We start from the raw sequence: 18,850 nt of genomic DNA, 5'->3' as shown, positions 1-18,850 counted from the left end.
GAGCTGGGCCATAAGCAATAAAATGGATTTCAATGGAGAGAAGTGTAAAGTACTTCACCTAGGCAGAAACAACATAAGGCACAGGTACAGTATAGGAGATAGTCGGCTTGACAACAGTACATGTGAAAGAGATCTGGGAGTCTTAGTGGACCACAAACTGAACATGAGTCAACAGTGTGATATGGCGGCTAAGAAGGCCAATGCTATTCTGGGCTGCATCAATAGGAGTATTGTGTTTAGTTCAAGGGAAGTAATACTACCACTGTATTCTGCATTGGCCAGACATCACTTGGAATACTGTGTCCAGTTTTGGGCTCCATAATTTAAGATCCCACAATCCCACAATTTAAGATCCCACAATCAAAGCACTCCTGACAGATGGCCATCTAGCCTCTGCTTAAAGACCCCCAAAGACGGGGACTCCACCACCCTCTGAGGAAGCACATTCCACCGTCGAACAGCCCTCACCGTCAGAAAGTTCTTCCTAATGTTTAGGTGGAATCGCTTTTCTCTTAGTTCCCTCATCAACATGACATCCCTTCAAATATTTAAACATGGCTATCATGTCTCCCCTCAACCTTCTCTTCTCCAAACTAAACAAACCCAACTCCCTAAGTTTCTCCTCATAGGGCATAGATTCCAGACCTTTGACCATTCTGATCACCCTCCTCTGGACACGCTCCAACTTGTCAACATCCTTCTTAAATTGTGGAGCCCTTTCGCTGTTTTCAGCCCTGTCAGCTCGCTTCAGCCTTGCACAACCAAGATGGATGCCAGGAGACTTCATGTTGTCTCTGGCTACACAGCATTGTGCCATCCTTGTGAACCAGCTTTTGTCCTGTACACTGTTGCTATGGGCCAGGAATAGTGGGAGAATGTGTTTTGTCTTCATCCTTAATGGGGCATCTGATAGATCACTATGGAAAACAGGATGCCAGACTTAAAGAAGAAGAGCTGGTTTTTATATGCAGACTTTCTCTACCACTTAAGGGAGAATTAAACTGTCTTACAAACTCCTTCCCTTCCTCTCCCCACAACAGACACCTTGTGAGGTAGGTGAGGCTGACAGAGTTTGAAGAGAACTGTGACTAGGCCAAGGTCATCCAGTTGGCTTTGTGTGTAGGAGTGGGGAAACAAATCCAGTTCACCAGATTAGTGTCAACTGCTCACGTGGAGGAGTCTGGAATCAAACTTGGTTCTCCAGATCGGAGTCCACTGCTGCAAATCACCGCTCTTAACCACTACATTACACTGGCTCTCTTAGGATGCCAGGCTTTGGTGTGGCATGCCCAGCAGCTTTGGGGAGGGGTTTGGGGCAGATGTGATGTCATCTTGGTGTTGCATCTGGCCAAAAACCTGGATGTGACATTAGTGGATGCTCTGAACACTCCTTGATATCACCCTGAGTTTTCAGATGTGCTCAATTCACATCTGTTTTATTTTTTGTCTAAATGTTACAGAGAGGTGCCATGTGAGGTCATTTTCACCTCCCTCTTTTTCTCCCACCAGCCTGGACTCAAGGGCGTGTGCCAAGGCCCAGCTGGTGGGAGAATAACTTGCCTGGGCCCTTGGTCTGATCCAGAAGAGAAGCTGTCACGTTTTTGAGCTCCAGCATTCACAGAACAAGTTTCAAGTATCACAGGTGTCTGAAATGGGTCAGTAGCATTTAGGGCCCCCCGAGGCTGATGGGTCCCTTTGTGCTTCTTTTCTGCCTCTCTCACAACTTGCTACAAAGTGTTACATTTTTTTTTTTTTTTGGGAGCATACATAGGGTAAAGTGTCCCAGCCCTGGGAACGAAGGTGCGTGAAGCACAATTCACACAACCAAGCAAAATAAGAAGTTGAGGTGAATACCCTTTCTTCCACTTTTCCTCGCTGGCAGTGAAGAGACAATGTTGATCCATTCTCTTTGCGGAGGTGTAGAAACAGCTGCTGCACCTCCAGTCCAGGTAGGGGAGATGAATGGGGGGCATCCTGGGTCCCCCCTCCTTTTTGAGGGAGGCTTTTCTCCTGCAGTTGTTGTTAAGGGGCCCAGGCAAGAGGCTCTGAACTCCACTACTTTTACATATGCCAAACTCAAAGGTGCACCTTTTCAAAGGAAACAAGAGACGGAATGAAAAAACAGATTCCCTTGTCAGAGATCATGCCAAGCAGAGATGGCAGTCTGGAAGGAGATGTTCTGGGATGGACAAAGGCCCAACCTGGTCCCACACACCTTTTAAAACCCCTTAGTGGGGGCCAGGAAAGCTGTTAGCAGGCACCAAGGCACTTGGCTTGCGAACCTCCAGGTGGTAGCTGGCTGGAGGTCTCCCGCTATTACAACTGATCTCCAGCCGATAGAGATCAGTTCACCTGGAGAAAATGGCCACTTTGGCAATTGGACTCTATGGCATTGAAGTCCCTCCCCTCTCCAAACCCTGCCCTTCTCAGGCTCCACCCCCCAAAGTCTCCAGGCACTTCCCAACCCAGGCCTGGCAATCCCACCTCTGCTGTGGAAACTTGCTTAGTGACTAGGAAAGCCAACTTCCAAGTGGAACTTGGGTTCTCCCAGATTTACAGCTCATCTCCAGACTACAGAGATCTCTTCACCTGGAGAAAATGGATGCTCTATGGCATTGTATCACACTGAAGTCCCTATCCTCCCCAGGCTCCGTCCTCAAATATCCAGGAGTTTCCCAACCTGGATCTGGCAACCTTACACCCCATCATACTACTGTAAAATATTGCAAGTGGAACAAACTAGGGTTGGTAAGCAGAGTGAACAGGGAAGGGCCCCTAGTAAAGCCAATAAATGAAATCCCCAAGACAAGTTATTTTCATTAGTGCTATGACAGATGTAGACTTGCAAAGTTTGGGGGGAAAAAACCATGGGAAATCATATAGGATCTCTCCTTTTCATCATTAGATGCTCCTTCGTATTCAGATCAGACCTCAATACAATAATGTAGCATTTGGGAAGGAAGATGCAACCCAGCAAACCAGCACCGGAAGCCAAGATGGAGAAGATCTGCACGGCTACCATGTATTTCCCTTTTGTGCTCAGGTACGTGGGCACAAAGGACACCCAAACGCTGCAAAACACCAGCATGCTGAAGGTGATCAGCTTGGTTTCGTTGAAGGCCCCAGGAAGCTTCCTAGCCAGGAAAGCCACAGTGAATGAAATGGCTGCCAGGAAGCCCATGTAGCCCAGGGCACCGTAAAACATGCCGACAGACCCTTCGTTGCATTGCAGTGTGATCTGTCCAGGCTGGGAGTCCATGTCAGCCTCTGGGAAGGGAGGAGAGAGTCCCAGCCAAATGATGCAGAGGCCAACTTGAATACCAGAAAAAGAAACAACAATGGAGCTGGCCAGTCTCTTCCCCAGCCATTTCCTCATCTGGTTTCCTGGTTTGGTGGCCACAAAGGCCACCACCACAGTGATTGTTTTGGCCAACACAGAAGAGATGGCAACTGAGAAGATGGTGCTGAAGGTGGTTTGTCGGAGAAGGCAGCTCACCTTCCTTGGCTGGCCGATGAACAGGAAGGAGGACAGAAAGGAAAGCAGGAGGGAGACAAGGAGAATGTAGGTCAGGTCTCGGTTGTTGGCTTTGACTACTGGAGTGTGTAGGAATTTAATAAACAGGACTATAACAAAACTTGAGATGAGGGACAAGAACAGGGCACAGAAAGCTAGGATAATCCCCAGGGGCTCTTCATAGGCTAGGAAGGCTATAATCTTGGGGACACATTGTGTTTGGTCCTTGTTGGGATGCTGATCTTCTGGACACTTGGTGCAATGTTCTGCATCTGAAAAAAGCAAGAGCAATTCAGCTACTTTCCATTAAAATAATATTTCAGGTGACACTTCATATAACATAAGACCCAAACAAGACAGAGATGAGGGAGCAGCCCAGGACAAGAAAAGGCACAAGTTCACTGGTAGTTCCATTCGCGGCTACCCCCGACTACTTGGGGCTTCGTTTTAATTATGCATGTATTTTCAAATCTTCAGAAGTTGCCTCACTCTCCCCTCACATTTTCAGGATGCTGTTTTACCCCGAGTTTAAAGTCTGCCTCAATCCCAAATCAAAAGCCGGTCCTATGCATACTTGTCACTTTGGTTTTTTCCTCCCCATGCCGATTCTCACTTCTTCCTCTCACCTGTCTGCCCCCCTCAGCCAACCCCTCCCCTCAAAGCCATTATTGAGTGCACCAGGGAGAGAATAATGCTAGAATACTATGAGGCAGCTTATTTGGTCAGATTCACAGTGAGTGTGGGTCAGTTTCAGTTCTTGGCAGGATGGAACAGAGTCCAGCTGATTTGCTGCCTGCCCCTTATATAGGCATGAAAGCCTTTTTTATTTTTTGGTGAGTACAAGACTACTGATGGAATAGTGAATGTCACAAATGACCATGCAAGTGTTTTTATGTTCTTATAACCCCTGCACTGAGTTATGCAGAAGCAAATTGGTTGGGTGGGGGGCATTGTCCGGAGCCTACTCTGCTTTAGTTGTAAAATGGCCACTCAGTTCAGATCAAATGAAAGTATCCCGCTGCGGGGCTGGTGATGTATTTTTTAAAAATACACCACAGCCAATTACAAAGCAGCGTTTTCAGGGGGAGGGACTCATGTGTGGTTTAGAAACTCCATATTTTCACTGGGGATGCATAACTGATCACAAGGTACTCCTAGAATTTCTTCAGGGCAAAGAGCCCCTGTGCATAGTGTTTTGAGAAATCAACTGCAAATACTGTGCAGTTGTGGAGCAGCAGATCCAGCAGAAATAGCGCACACATAAAAGGCCATAGTGGCTCTGTGGGGTCTCAGGTTGAGGTCTTTTACATGCCATGCTACATGATCCTTTTCAGTGAAGATGTTGGGAGTTGAACTTGGTACCTTCTGGGTTCCAAGCAGAGACTCTACCTCTGAGCCTTGGCCCCTCCCATTCTATGAGATCCATGGATACTCTATTCAAAACCTGAACTGCATTTACAGACCATTTCCCTTTCCTACATCTCCCCCACACACACACACACACTTCATACTTTATAGGTCATATAAGATTTATTTTTAAAGTCCATAGAAAATGTCTCCCTACCCAGCATTGCTTTCTTCTAGAGTAATTACCTTCTCGAGTGGAGATGGTCCCTTCTTGGCATACAGAACAAGCATAGCAGCAACGTGGCTCTCCCTCCTGAATGAGTTTGGTGTCTCCAGGTTGGCAACTTGTGGTACACCTAGAAGTAGGTGGGGTCTAACCAAAAAAGAAAAAGTGCCTCAAGCAAAAGGTGTACCTCAGTTGAAGTTAGTCATAGAATTGGAAATGACCCAAAAGAGCCTCTTTCCTAAGTGACCCCAGGGGCTTTTTTTGAGAGCTATTGGGGGTTACCACACTCAGCCCTCTAGGGCATTTTAAAAAGTTTGACAACGTTGTATAATAAATCGTTTCCGATGTGTTCCCTACCACACTTTTCTACTCCAGCACGGTATAGGAACGTTGCATGGAGGGGGGGGCGGAGGGCTTCTTGCCGGACTCGGGGTCCTGCTGCCGTACTGAGAGGAGCACCAGAGAAGGGAGGCTGGCTGGGATTGCGCAGGTGGGCTTCCTGCCGGAATCCCAGGGCCTGCCGCCGAGTCGAGAAGCACCCTGGAGAAGGCTGGCTGGCTGGCTGGGCTGGGAGGGGGGGCGGGAGGCCTTCTTGCCAGACTCGCGGGTCATTAGTGACTTCACTTAAACGGAGCAAACCAATACACCGCTTGTAAAGGGTTTTTGGATACCACGGCCAATGAACGGTTGGAAGACGTCTTCACAGCTAAAGGGGCCAAAGTAAGTGCGAACCCCATTTTTTACAACGATTTCAAACTCTTAATAAATCGGTGGGGAAACACTGAAAGTGTGAACAGATTTTTTTACAACATTTCCAAACTCTTGAAGCATTGCTGGGAATACCTAGTGCGGTAATGGCCATAGTCTGAATGCACCACTATCTACCACAGTGTATCCTGACCTTCCTCCAAATAGCTGAGGGGCAGCATCTCCCCTCCCCTCCCTTTTTATCCTCACGACAGTCCTGGGGCAGAACATTTTCTCTAGTTCAGCTATTTTATTTCACTCCCCAAGATTACTATCACTAATCTTATCTCTGCCTTTACAGCTAGTGAGAGGGGAGGGGAGGGGCTGCCTTCAGATATAGCTTCTCTTTGATCTTAATATATTTTACTTTGCTGGCAGGCAGTTGGAATGTGTTTTCCCTTCAAATAGGAACTTGTTTCAGCCAAGGATTTATTTTATTTTAATTTCGGGGTAGCTCAGTTTCTCTATCTCTTCTCTTTCTACCTTTTGTATTGAGTGTAGCAGTGGGTTTCTCTTTTTCTTTTCTTTCTACCTATTTTGCTAGTATTGTAGTAAAAAGGTAAAGGTCCCCTGTGCAAGCACCGGGTCATTCCTGACCTATGGTGTGACGTCGAATCCCGACGTTTCCTAGGCAGACTTTGTTTACGGGTGGGTTCTCATTTTACCAACCTCGGAAGGATGGAAGTAGCATGGGTTTTAATACCAATTCTTTTAATTTTTTAAATTCTTTATTTTGGTTTTAATCTGATATTAGAAATGGTTTATTTTATTTGTTTTATTTGACCCACTTTAGAACCTGGTGGCGTTTCAGCGCTAATCGGGAAAGCAGCTGGCGTCCAGCTGAGTTGATTGGCACTCAACACTCAGCTGTTAGGGAGTCCAGGAGAGTAGGCAAACTCTCTGTGAACTCTCCCCAGAGAGCTAACCTTAAATCTTGAGTAAATTTTATTACCTAGCCTTCTTTTCTTCCTCTTTCCCCCCTTCTCTGTTTGTTCATTTCTCCCTTTTCTTTCATATCCTTTTAAATCCTTCTTCTCTCTTGAAAGTTCCTCTTTTGCTCTAATATCTTCAGTACTATCTAATACCACTAGTACCACCAGCATTGTAAAGTTCCACAAGCCTATATTAGAGGGAACTAAGGGAAATGTCGTAAAGACAGTAGGAGTCAGTTAGTAAGAACATAACCTTTAATTTTAAATCAATTTAGTTTTAAACAATATTTAGTTTTAAACAAACAAAAGTTCTGGGAGATAGGTCAGGCTGACATCTTAACTGGCCATGATTAGCATTTGGATGGGAGACCACTAAAGAATACCAGAGTCGTTATGCAAAGGAAGGCAATGGCAAACCACCTCTGTTAATCTCTTGACTCGAAAGCCCTTCTGGGTTGCCATAAATTGGCTGCGACTTGACAGTACTTTACACACACAGGCTGTTACCGCACTAGGTATTCCCAGCGATGTATCAAGAGGCTGTTTAGCTTGGAAAGAAGGCGGCTAAGGGGAGGCATGATAGAGGTCTATAAAATTATGCATGGTTTGGAGAGAGTGGACAGGGAGAAGTTTTTCTCCCTCTCCCATAATACTAGAACACAGGGTCATCTGCTAAAGCTGGAAGGCGAGAGATTCAAAACAGATAAAAGGAAATATTTTTTCACACAATGCATAAATTGTGGAACTCCCTGCCCCAGGATGTGGTGATGGCTGCCAGCTTGGAGGGCTTTAAGAGGGGAGTGGACATATTCATGGAGGAGAGGGGTATTTATGGCTATTAGTTAGAATGGATGCTAGTCATGCTGCATACCTATTCTCTCTAGTATCAGAGGAGCATGCCTATTATTTTGGGTGTGGTGGAACACAGGCAGGATGGTGCTGCTGCAGTCGTCTTGTTTGTGGCTTCCTAAAGGCACCTGGTTGGCCACCGTGTGAACAGACTGCTGGACTTGATGGGCCTTGGTCTGATCCAGCAGGGCCTTTCTTATGTTCTTATGAGTTTGGAAATGTTATAAAAAACAGCGGCTGTTAGCGCACTAGGGCTGTTACCTCACTAGGTATTCCCAGCGATGTATTAAGAGTTTGAAAATGTTATTAAAAATACTGTCTGCACTTTCTATGTATTCCCACCGATATACTAAGAGTTTGAAACTGTTATAAAAAATACAATTCGCACTTTGTTTGGCCCCTTTAGCTGTGAAGACGTCTTCCAACCATTTTTTAGCTGTGGCATCCAAAAACCCTTTTAAAGCGATGTTTTTTATAACATTTCCAAACTCTTGATACATCGCTGGGAATACCTAGTGCGGTAACAGCCGTAGTCTGCCTTTCTCAAGAAGAGTCAAAAACACAGGAGTCTTCCTCTTAGCTGTGTTGATAAAAACACAAATGAAAATATACAATGTCTAAATGCTCCCTCTTTCAATGTGAACACAACCCAAAAGCCTTTTCTCTGGCTGCAGCTCAGGCTGAATCGGCAGTACCTGAAAAGGAGTGTCCTTTCCTGCCCTGTATTGCTGTGGGTGCATGTCCGAATCATTCTGCAACCGGTGGATAGTTTCAGAGGGTTTGCCTTGTTGGTCTGAAGTAGAACAGCTAGATTTGAGACTAGTAGCACCTTAGAGACCAACAAGATTTGGGGGGGGATATGGTTTTGAGAGTCAACACTCTCAGATCTGATGAAGGGAGCTTTGACTCTTGAAAGCTTATACCTCCAAAATCTTGGTGATTTCTAAGGTGCTTCTGTACTCAAACCTGGTTGTTCCTGCTACCACTGTCATTTAGAAATACTGGACAAGCAGAAGGAGATGCCAGATTGGATGCCAGGGAAGTTCTGGAAGGATAGGCGTGCTGAGGGTTATTTATTTCATTTTATTCAATTCAAGTCAGGCTCAAGGCAATCAATAAATAAATGCAATATAATATAGGTTTTAAAATACAGAATGAAAACAGTTTATAAATCAACGTAAAAGTTGGCAGTCCAGTTTCCTACCTACTTTATACTGAATACTAACAGGGTTAGAGCACCATAGAGGAGCAGTGCATAGAGGGCCAAAATGAGATCTCTGTTGGTCTTCCACAGAGAGGGAGAAAACAGAGTTGTACCAGTTGAAATACTGTAGGAGCAATTTAATTTGTATTTTGTCTGTTTTTATCCCACCATTCTGCCAGTGAGCTCAGAGTGACATGTTTTTTCCGTCCTTCTCCATTTTGTCCTCCATTTTGCACTGTGAGGCAGGTTGGGCAGACTGGTCCAATATTACCCAGTGTGTTTCATGGCATGTGGGGGTTTGAACCTGGGTCTTAGTCCAGTGCACTAACCGCTACCTCACAATGGCCCAGGTTGATGGAAGACTGGATGAGGACAGAGTCCTTCAGGCCCAGCACACTGAGAGAGCCAAGCAGGAGAGTGTGTTCTGTGGCATCAAAGGTGGCAATGAAGATGTGCTAGAGATGTTTATGTTTGGCACTGTGGAAATAAATAGGTTTTGGGGAGGGAAGAGTGGACTGCAGAAGGTGTAAGTCAGGTTCATACAAAGTCAAGAGAAGAAGAAGAGTTGGTTTTTATACCCCAGTTTTCTCTACCTTTAAGGAGTCTCAGAGTGGCTTACCATCACCTTCCCTTTCTCTCCTCACAACAGACACCTTGTGAGGTAGGCGGGGCTGAGAGAGTTTGGAGAGAACTGTGACTAGCCCAAGGCCACCCAGCTGGCTTCATGTGGAGGAGCAGGGAAACCTAGGGTTACTTATATGGAAGAGAAGAAAGGACAGTATCAGGGGGCAAATGGGAATATTAGATAAGGACAACATAGTTGTCAGGTTGCATGAAAAGAGTTGAGGGAGGTATAGTGAGAACTGGAAGAAGAATCTCCTGATTCAGAGGTAGAAAACCTCTGAATATCAGTGGCTAGAAGGCAGCATCAGGGGAAGGCCTCGGCCTCTGTGCTCCTGTTTGTTTGCCTTCCAGAGCAACTAGTTGGTCACTGTGTGAGGCAGGTTGCTGGACTAGATGGACCCTCACTAGACTGATCCAGCAGGGCTCTTCCCATGACCTTAAGTGGGATAGGGAAGTAGAGAAGATGGAGTGGAAAGTGTCAGTTTTAAACACTGAAGAAGGAAGGCAAGACTGGAGAATGAATCCTTTGCTCACAAATTTTCTTGCTCAGCAATATCCCCCCTTTTTTGTGTGTGGTCAGCGACTTGCAAGTTCAATGTTTCCTTTCATGTTAATGGAGTCTTGGAGTGATTTTTCTGTTCACATAAAATCCAAGACTAGGTCTGTGTTAACCAGGGGACAATAAAAGTGTGCAGGAGTAGGCTGGTCTTTATTTTAATTGAAAGCAGATGGTTTAGTTTCCAGAAGGACAAACAAGCCTATCTTTATAAACATTGGATGGCGACAAAGGGTAGAAGCAATGTTTTCTGCCCAAACTGGTGGAATGAGAGTGAGCTCCTTTCTCATTAACATGGGCCTTGGTTAGCTATGTAAATTTCCTATCCCTGGTAGATTGAAGATGCTTACAGTGGCTACTTTACTACATCACCCACCTGATTAAACTGCCTGGGCCACACTATGGATTTCTGGTCAATGGAGAATTTGAGTTCTTTGGATGCATCTCTTTCTAGACTCCCAACACACATTTTTGCAATGGACTTGTTGGGAAACACCACCGAGTTCACAATATCAAAGTTGGCTGCCAGGTCTCCATTGTGATCCAAATAAGCGCCATCCATGGAAATATTGTAGAATCTGAAGCTTCTCAGGAAAGGGTGAAGCTAGAGTGAAAGAACAAGCATCAACATTTAGGAAAAGGAATCTATGTTAGCTGTGAAAGCCCTTATCGTCTAGACCAATTCATTTTCTTATTATTCAGGGAAGTCAATGCTGAGGGTTGGGGAACCAGTGTGGACAAAAAGCCACACCACAGGCAGTTGCAATGAGGAGGACGAAGAAGAATAGTTGGTTTTTATACCCCACTTTTTCTCTATTGTGAGGAGTCTCAAAGCGGCTCACCTTCCCTTCCTCTCAGCAGACACCTTGTGAGGTAGGTGGGGCTGAGAGAGTTCTGAGAGAACTGTGACTGGCCGCAGGTCATCCAGCGGCCTTCATGTGGAAGAGTGGGGAATCAAACCTGGTTCTCCAGATTAGAGTCTGCTGCTCCTAACCACTACAGCTTGCTGGTTCTCCAGTCTCTCTTGTATCATCTTACTCCAGATGATGCCTTTTGAACATGAGGAAAAGATGCATAGGACCCTACCTTGGGTTCCAGGATAAAACAGACTGTAATATTCAGTGGTGCTATAAATTAGGGGAAAGGAGTACCTGCCATGGCTGTAACCTCTGAAGCATCAACCCGCCTCTGCCCACCATCGCCATCTGCCTAGACAGGGAGGTGTAGGCTGCATGTAAGGCCTGTCCCATGGCCTGGAGGGTATTGTAAATACTGTAGCTGTCTTGAGACAGAGTTCTTTCAACAATCCCCTGGGGCAGACTCGGTAGCTTCTCCTTCTCTCTACACTTCGTCCAGCTGTTTAATGAATATTTGAAATATAAACAGTGGAATGCTTCCCCCCAAAACTCCTCAATGGCGGTGTCCATATCATATGTGAGCAAACCAATATTGTTTGGCCTCCTCTTTGTCTGGATTAAGAAGGACAAAGAACCGTGGATCTGCTGGAAGTCGAAAGCGTTGTCAGTCAAGCCAAATGTGAGGTCTGACAAGGCCACTGTGATCCACATTTTCCCCATTTTGGATTTAACACGCCTCTCAACTTGTCTGAGCCCAAATGTTAGATCCGCCAAGTAATGAAGGTCCCCATAGTAGACAAATACATGGACTCGTTTCTGTATAGAAAGAGAAGTCACATGGCGTAGATCTTTGTATATTTTTCCAATGTACAGAAGACTCAGTCCTGTTACTCTTTGTGAGAACACGACACAGATATCGCTTCTGGTGAGAACGGGTGTCACGGTGCTTATGAACCTTTCTCCATTGTCAGTGTCTGGAGCAAAGAGACCGATCCATGTCCATCGAAAATGGAGGAGCAGTTTGGCAATCCCCAGGTACTGGGGTTCTGCTTTTGGGATCATCCGGTAGAAGAAAGGGAACTGGGTTTTATCAGTGAGAAGATGTGAACGAAAACCATAATTGACCTGGTCAGGGAAGGAAGAGAGAGTTCTCTTGATATTTTTTCAAGATAAAGCTCAAACCAGGTCCTGTGACAGGTTGCTGATAGGCAAGTAAAACAACTGGGATTTTTGCTTGTCCACAACTCAGATCTTCCCTTCCAAGATACTACGAACTGCTGGGAACCAATTTACCTTCCCTCTTCTGTTTTTTCTTTCCACCTTTTTAACTGTCACTGGCTCATCCCAATAGGCATAGTGAGTCCTTGTTAATTCTTTTTTGTGTATGTGTAAAAAAAATTGACTTTCTTTATAGTTTTCTCACTGAGACTCAAGGCAGATCACAATATATAAAACAATGTAATCTGATAACATAAACTATCTGATAAACAATGCAATAGAACTAGGATTACAAAGTTGAAAATCAATGAAAAAGGAAAAGGTATCAGGCAGGATATATCACAAACAAGGCAGAAAACGGAATTACAACAGTAGAAGATAGTGCAAATAAAACATACAATAAACCTTGGGAAAGACTACAGTCCTGTTCCTTTTATAAAGAACTGTGGGAAGAATTTTCTTGGAAGAAGTTGTTATATTAATTTTTTTTTAGAATGTTCATTGACTTTAAGGATGTCTATACTTTCATATTACCCTTACCTGGATGGCCCAGGCTAGCCTGATCTCATCAGATCTCAGAAGCTAAGCAGGGTCAGCCCTGGTTAGTATTTGGATGGGAGACCACCAAGGAATACCAGGGTTGCTATGCAGAGGAAGGCACTGGCAAACCACCTCTGTTAGTCTGTTGCCATGAAAACCCCAAAAAGTGGTTGCCATAAGTCGGCTGTGACTTGACGGCACTTTACACACACATACACACATACTTTTATATTACTTCTATTGTACTTTTAAACTATTTGCCTATCTCATGGAGGCTAACTGATGGTCAACGCTATTGGACCTCCCCGTGCCCTTAGTACAGCTAAAAGCCTCATATTACAACAATGGAAAGATAAAAGCTGACCCCCATTAAATCAATGTATTGAGGACCTTAGAACTCTATCAGTATTTGAATGTGTGACACAGACAGCAATTGTGCATGGACTTGTTTTTAGATATTTGGAAACAATTTATTACAAAACTTATGTCTAGATCCTCCACCACTGTTGTGATAGTTTTGTTTTTATTTTATGTAAATTCTTCTTAATTTTTTTCTTTGTTTTTTTTTCTGGGTCTTGAAGGAAATAAAAAGAGAAAAATAAATAAAATAAAGAATTGTGTTCATGAACCATTCTATTTTACCCTTTATAAAAATGCCCTCCTGAGCAATTCTGTTTTATACAGTCTGTAGAATGATAGACTTGTGGGAGCCTTCCTGACCTATTCAGGCAGGCTATTCCACCAGGTGTGGGGCCACAATAAAGAAGGCCCAGGTATGGGCCATTCACCGTTTAGATGGTGGCTCCTTCAGAAGGGTTGATCAGATGTAATCAGAGGATTCCAAGAAAGGTGATGCTTTAGATATATGGGTCTTGGACCATGAAGGGGTTTGTGGAATGGTATAGTATAGCCTGATCTCATGATATCTCAGAAGCTGAGTAGGGTCAGCACTTGGATAGGAGACCACCAAGGAAGACTTTGCAGAGGCATGCAATGGCAAACCACCTCTGCTTAATCACTTGCCTTGAAAAACCTGAGGTTGACATAAATCGGCTCTGACTTGACAGCACTTTACACACAAAGACCATGAAGGGTGTTTTAGATGATAACACCTTGAATGAATTCTTTTTAACTCAGGGAAAGTGGGTGATCGGGGGATGATGTCGTGTGGATTCACCCAAAAACCTCCTCTAGTTTAGACGCCAAACCAAAGCAGAACCTCTGTGTGGAAGCAGCCTTATGAAGTAAACATTTTCTGCTTGCCTTAGAATTTCTTTTGAGCAGACACTCCAGTCTTGCCTCTGAGTAACTTCAGTTCACAGCCCCTGCTGGCAGGTATTTGATCATTTGTTATCAGATAAAAACAATTTTATTGTATTGTCTTCTCTTGTTGTTATTCTACCATTTGGTAGCAGGTTACCATTGCTGCTATAATTGAAGGCACATAGTTTTTATTTCTGCTGATAATTTTATTGTAACTATGGCTGGTTTAATTGTTTTAAATGGTTATGATCTGCTCTGAGCCAGACCTAGTCTGGAAGAGTGACCTAAAAGTCCAATGAAATAAAATAAAAATAAACAAATAGTGTGACCAAGAAGCATCATCCAAAGTAAACCTCTCCTTCCTTCATACCTGTGGGATTTTGTAGATGCCCAACATAGCTGAAATTGGGATGGAGTTTTCAGAATCGGCCCCTTCCAGAACAGCCAATGGGTCCGTTTGTCTTCCACAGTTATAGTTTGGAACACTCTGCTGTCCAGGAGACATCAAGTCCAGTAGGACATCGAAAGTTATTCTTGAGTTGAAATAGTTCTCATAGAGGCTGTAGCCCAGGGTGATGTTAGGCAGGATTTTGGGATTCTCGTTGATCTCATGAACGGCAAACGTGAACGACAGGATATCCCAGTATGTTGTACGTGACATCCTATGACAAAATATGTATGTCACGTTGTCATCTTCTATGCATTGAAAAGAGAACATCAAATGCATACCTCTTTAATCCAAATAGACTTAATTGTCCTGCACTGTGTTCCAGGTAGCTCCAATCCCATGCCGGCAGCACTGTGGCCAACCCCTATATAACAGGGGTGTGTGGATTTGGGTGTGGTAGTGGACACAAAGAAAAGAATGGGTCTAGAGACTGAGTCTCTCAGGTGTCAGCTGCCCAAGAATAGACCATTAGTTCCAATTTGTGTGTATTTGTGGGGGAAATAAAGTCCTCGTTTCTGTAGCAACTCTGCTCTTCCAGCAATTATTTCACATCACCATAAAGGAGATTATAGAAGGAGAGCTGTTCAGTCATCATTGTTTCCTCTTTCTCTTGCTTTCTCCCTGATCACATTGCAAATTCACCCTCACCTTGGAAACAAATTTTGACACTTTTCTGGAGGTTACACCAAAGCTCACATTACCAGCTGTAATTCACCCACTTTTTAAGCTAGATTTTATCTCCTTGCCATGTTCTCTCCCCACTTTGTGGTGTTTGCTTTTATGCTGACATACATTGCTACAGATGGTGGGTTTTTATTGCTGATGTTTTAGCTTGTTCAAGTTCTAAGAGGCATGTTAATTGCCGTATTTTCATTTTTAATTGCATTTTATTGTCTTAGAATCATAGGATCATAGAGTTGGAAGGGGCCATACAGGCCATCTAGTCCAACCCCCTGTTCAATGCAGGATCAGCCTAGAGCATCCCTGACAAGTGCTTGTCCAGCCTCTGCTTAAAGACTGCCAGCGAGGGGGAGCTCACCTCCTTTCTAGGCAGCTGATTCCACTGCTGAACTACTCTCTCTGTAAAACAAAATTCTTAATGTCCAGCTGATATTTGTCCGCCCATAATTTATATTCATTATTGCAAGCCCTATTCTCTACCATCAGGAACAGCTCCCTGCCCTCCTCTAAGTGACAGCTTTTCAAATACTTCCAAGAGAGCAATCATGTCCCCCCTCAACCTCCTCTTTTCCAGCCTTATTTCGTGATGTGTCTTCAAACAGATTCTAGAGAATGTGGGATGTAACTATTGAAATACACTGACTGTAACAGTTTATTGAGGGGGGGCATGATTCAGTGGTAGAGCATCTGCTTTGCATGCAGAAGGTCCTGTTTTTTATCCCCAGCAGCAGCACTAGCTAAAAGAATCACAGTATAGGTGATGAACACATGAAGCTGCTTTATTTTGAATCAGTCCATTGGTCCAACAAGGCCAGTACTGTCTACTCAGACTAGTAATGGCTCTACATGTTCTCGGGCAGAGTTCTTTCACATTGCCCACTGCCTGATCCTTTTAACTGGAGATGCCGGGAATTGAACTCGGGACCTTCTGCATGCAAAGCAGAGGCTCTTCTACTGAGGTGCAACCCCTCCCCAGATGTTAAACACCTCATCCTAAGTCTCTCAATTGCCACTGCCAGTCTGAGTAGACAGTACTGACCTTGATGAACCAATGGTCTGATTCGGTATAAGGCAGTTTTATGTGTTCAGTTTCATTCTGTTAGGTTTAAAAATTATAATACCTAATTTCTCAGAGGATTTAGGAAGCAATCCCTGCAGCTCCCTTATACAGCAACATTTACCTTTGCTGGCCAATAAATGAGAGAAGAAAGCTCTTTGTTCTTCTGGATAAAATTATGCTAAGAAAATTGTATCATCCTATAATATATTGTCAGGGCAAGATTCAAGTCATGATCATGTAATCACTTACGAGTCATGTCTGGAAACGGGAGACTTGCGGAAGGTGTAGGGTTCCAAATGAACATTTACAGTAGATATGAACCCCTGGATGAGATGATCTCCAGACCTGTAATAATTCAATAATTTGATATTACCCTTTTTGAAGAATAGGGGGCATTTTGCTTTCTGCAGCCCACAGGCTGCCTGGGGAAGCAGCAGAACCAAGAGCAGCAAAAGCAGGATCATTCCGGGTCTTGCGAGCTGTGGGTCCCACCCTTTTGGCTACATTTGCAGGTAGTTGGTGGAAAGTGCTGTCAAACTGCAGCTGACTTACAGAGACACCATAGCATTTTCAAGGCAAGAGGTGGTTTCCCATTGCCTGCCTCTGTGTCACAACCCTGGACTTCCTCAATGGTCTTCCATCCAAGTACTAACCAGGGCTGACCTTGCTTAGCTTCTGAGATCTGATGAGATTGAGCTAGCCTGAGCCATCCAGGCCAGGGTAGGTAGTTAGAAGAAGCAATCCCCTCATGAGACTGCGGCTCCAGCGCCTTGGCAGATTCAAACCGAACTCAGCTCTGGCTTAAGGTTCAAAAGAGATTATATTAAGTCTCACACTGACCGAGTCCCTACCTGCCCTCCATCTCAGCCCAAAGTCTCTCTCAGAAGCACAGGAAGTATTTATGAACTTGCTTTATCAGCCTTGGTACATGATTCCATCATGTTGCTCCTGATTTGGAAATTTACGTGAGGCAACCTTTGAGCTTTGAGGGAGAGAAAATCAGTTGCCATGATTTGGATAATTACATGTTGGCAGAGCTCGTTAGCTTAAACCTGTTTGTGCTGGGGAAAGTGTGTGTGTGTGTGGGGGGGGGGGAGAGCCAGGAAGATGTGTTAGGCATAAAATTCCCCAAAGGCCTGTTGATTTAGAAAAGAAAATGAAGTTCTTTATTGAATGTGCGTGTGTTAAGTGCTGTCAAGTCACTTCTGACTCATGGCGACCCCATGAATGAAAGTCCTCCAAAACATCCTATCTTTGACAGCCTTGCTCTGGTCTTGCAAACTGAGGGCTGTGGCTTCCTTTATAGCAGTGGTTCCCAACCTTTTTTTGACCAGGGACCACTAGAACTTTTTTGTTCGGTGCAGGGACCCCAAGGTTCAAAATAAAAATTCCGAGTGCCAATGCGGCAATTTAACCTGAATACTGAGGTTTTAGTTTAGAAAAAACAACTCATACATTAACATCTTTTGCCTTAAAAGAAAAACACAATAGCAGAGCTTTCAATGATACAAACAACTTTTTATTGAAAGGCAAATCCAAGTTAAAACCTCCCATTCACAGATGGCCAATAACCCCCCATGCAGTTTTTTGAGAATCTGGATGGGGAAAACGTGCATCTGAATGGCAAATCCAAGGCAAAACCTCCCATTCACAAATGGCCAATAACCCCCCATGCACAGTTTTGAGAATCTGGATGGGGAAAACGTGCATCTGAATGGCAAATCCAAGGCAAAACCTCCCATTCACAAATGGCCAATAACCCCCATGCACAGTTTTGAGAATCTGGATGGGGAAAACGTGCATCTGAATGGCAAATCCAAGGCAAAACCTCCCATTCACAAATGGCCAATAACCCCCATGCACAGTTTTGAGAATCTGGATGGGGAAAACGTGCATCTGAATGGCAAATCCAAGGCAAAACCTCCCATTCACAAATGGCCAATAACCCCCATGCACAGTTTTGAGAATCTGGATGGGGAAAACGTGCATCTGAATGGCAAATCCAAGGCAAAACCTCCCATTCACAAATGGCCAATAACCCCCCATGCACAGTTTTGAGAATCTGGATGAGGAAAACGTGCATCTGAATGGCAAATCCAAGGCAAAACCTCCCATTCACAAATGGCCAATAACCCCCATGCACAGTTTTGAGAATCTGGATGGGGAAAACGTGCATCTGAATGGCAAATCCAAGGCAAAACCTCCCATTCACAAATGGCCAATAACCCCCCATGCACAGTTTTGAGAATCTGGATGGGGAAAACGTGCATCTGAATGGCAAATCCAAGGCAAAACCTCCCATTCACAAATGGCCAATAACCCCCATGCACAGTTTTGAGAATCTGGATGGGGAAAACGTGCATCTGAATGGCAAATCCAAGGCAAAACCTCCCATTCACAAATGGCCAATAACCCCCATGCACAGTTTTGAGAATCTGGATGTGGAAAACGTGCATCTGAGTGGCAAATCCAAGGCAAAACCTCCCCACAAACAGCTGGGAGATAGGAGGACGAGCGAGGGGGAGAAGACACGGCCCTATAAAGAGGGAATGGGGTGGAGGCCGAGGAGGATCGCCACGGGAAGGCAAATCCAAGACCACCACCTCCTCGCTGCCGCCGCCTGGGCTCCTTCCTACCTTCCCTCCCCGGGGAGCCTGCCATCCGCCCGTCCTCAGCGCCTCGGCCTCCTCCGCCAGCCAAAACCAGCGGGAAAATCTTGCCCACTGATTGGCTGCTGCCGCCGCCCACCTTGGTGCCGCCGGCCCTTGAGCGCCGCGTGCAAAA

The sequence above is a fragment of the Euleptes europaea genome, chromosome 1 (genome assembly GCF_029931775.1).
Source record: "Euleptes europaea isolate rEulEur1 chromosome 1, rEulEur1.hap1, whole genome shotgun sequence".
Lineage (NCBI taxonomy): Eukaryota > Metazoa > Chordata > Lepidosauria > Squamata > Sphaerodactylidae > Euleptes > Euleptes europaea.
The sequence above is the reverse complement of the archived record's forward strand: the minus strand, read 5'-3'. Positions refer to the sequence as shown.